Source organism: Condylura cristata, unplaced genomic scaffold (genome assembly GCF_000260355.1).
Source record: "Condylura cristata isolate star-nosed mole 26May11 unplaced genomic scaffold, ConCri1.0 scaffold00012, whole genome shotgun sequence".
Classification (NCBI taxonomy): domain Eukaryota; kingdom Metazoa; phylum Chordata; class Mammalia; order Eulipotyphla; family Talpidae; genus Condylura; species Condylura cristata.
This window is the reverse complement of record NW_004567113.1, coordinates 2,488,017-2,490,154: the sequence shown is the minus strand read 5'-3', so window position 1 is coordinate 2,490,154 and position 2,138 is coordinate 2,488,017.

The window sequence follows — 2,138 nt, the reverse complement described above, 5'->3', positions numbered from 1 at the left end:
TTAAAGTGCAGCACTGCAAGCTGTCCACAGCTGCATCAGTAGAGTTCAGTGCTCGCCTCGGAGCTGACCCCCATGGTGCAGCAGACCTCTCCTGTCTCACCCATTGCTTCCCTCAACAATGCACTTCATCGATACCTGTTCTGCTCACAAATCTGTCTCTGGTGAATCCTCTCACTGCCCCTGCACCTCTGGCCTGTACCCCAGTTCTGTATGCATAAATAAATAAATCTTTAAGAAAAAGGAAAAAAGAAAGTAAAATAATAGTGTGGAAATAACAACAATTTAGATGAACACTCAAAAAAGTTACCAGATGGCCCAACTGGCCATATGCAGCCTGATGTAGAGTAGGATTCAGTGGGCAACCAAGCCTTAAGATTTCTGAGAATATTACATTAGTTACTTACTCTTAAGGCTAATGACTTACAATTACTCGTCTGCTTATTTGCATGTGTTATTTCATTAAACTTTCAACTTTTCAAGAAAGATTTCATAATAATATAATATTGAATCATCAACATCACCTTCCACAGTGCATAACTTAGAAGACCCTAAGAGTGGTTGCATAATAAATAAAAGAATGAGTGTATCATAGAATAAATTTAATGTGCATTTATTTTAAACAATGTTATTTTATTGTTGCCAAACACTGTTTTATTTCTTTTTAGGATCAAAAACATCTCTTGATCATCATTCTCAAAGGCAAATATCACTTTATATTTCTAATGCTAGTGAGGTCAAAGAGAGGACTTTATCCTTAATCCACATTTTATGGTCTGCTGGCATGTTACTTTTGAAAATACAAGGTGATAATTTACAGGCAATGGTTGATTTTTCATTTATTGACCCTTGCCAACCAGTGGCTGCAAATTGCTCTGATGATAGATTAGGGATATTATTGAACAAATTTGTGAGTGCAAGAGAGGACCAAATAACTTAAAGTCTATTTGAATATATGACAAGGTCATCTTACCTCCTAAGAATAGTTTAATGAGGTTACCTGAGGAGGGACATTGCCTCTGGAGACTGGTTTGAGAACCTCACCTCTGCTTCCATGTCCTTGCCATTATCAACTTCTTTTATTTCTTCTTGGAAGTAAACAATTTGTTTGGGCAAAATCTATTATGAGGGAAATTCATACATTTAAGTCTCTTTGCACTTGCTCATTACCTTTATTTTACCTTAGTTTCCTTCCACTAAGTTAGCAAACAGTGAGTGGATAGTATTTTAAAAATGTGTTAATGCATCCCATACTTTTGTCTCCCCATGAACAGAGAATACTGCCCAATCATCTCAAGGCATTTATCTACAAGGGAGAGAGAAGAAAACAAGAAATGGACATAGCTACAATTAGAGTAGATGTGCTTAGAGAAAGAATTTATATTTGGTTTTGAACTCCAAGATAGAATTGCTATGTCTGTAGCCAAACAATTAGTTTAAAAATTAGCTTCTATACCATTAGGAAGATACCACTTCCAATTAAAATCAAGGGATCTTAGTAAAACATGGGAAAATGAAAAATCCAGAAGCCTGGATCTCACCATGCCATCTTCCAGGTATTGTGTCAAGAAACAGAAAGAGAAAGGAAGAACACAGAAGTCAGATTCCGCCCCCCCAATGTGCCCCAGGGGGTCTAATTGTGAAAGAGTTAACTGTCGAGACCCTATGGGGAAGAGGAGGCAAGGGTTATCATATATCAACCTAATGTGCCTCCATGTAATTTTTTTTTAAAGATTTATTTTTATTTGTGCATACAGAACTGGGGTACAGGCCAGAGGCTCAGGGGCAGTGAGAGGCTTCACCAGAGACAGAGTGGGGAGCAGAACAGGCAGATCTATGAAGTGTACTGCTGAGGGGAGCAGCAGGTGGGTCAGGAGAGGTCTGCCGCACCATGTGGTCACCTCCAGCGCAGGCGGGAATCGAACTCATGCAGAAGTGGCTTTAGTTTCTCAGTGCTGTGCTTTAACTCGCTGCACCACCAGGGAGGGCCAGAAAATGGTTTTAATGGAGACTTGTATACTTTCTGAAGGCTGTACTGGTCAGGGAAGTATCTTAAGAAAATGGAATGCTCTTAAGAAAAAAGATAGTCAGGATAATATGATTTGAAAGCTCTGGTAACTCATAAAATCCATTCTGTGGCC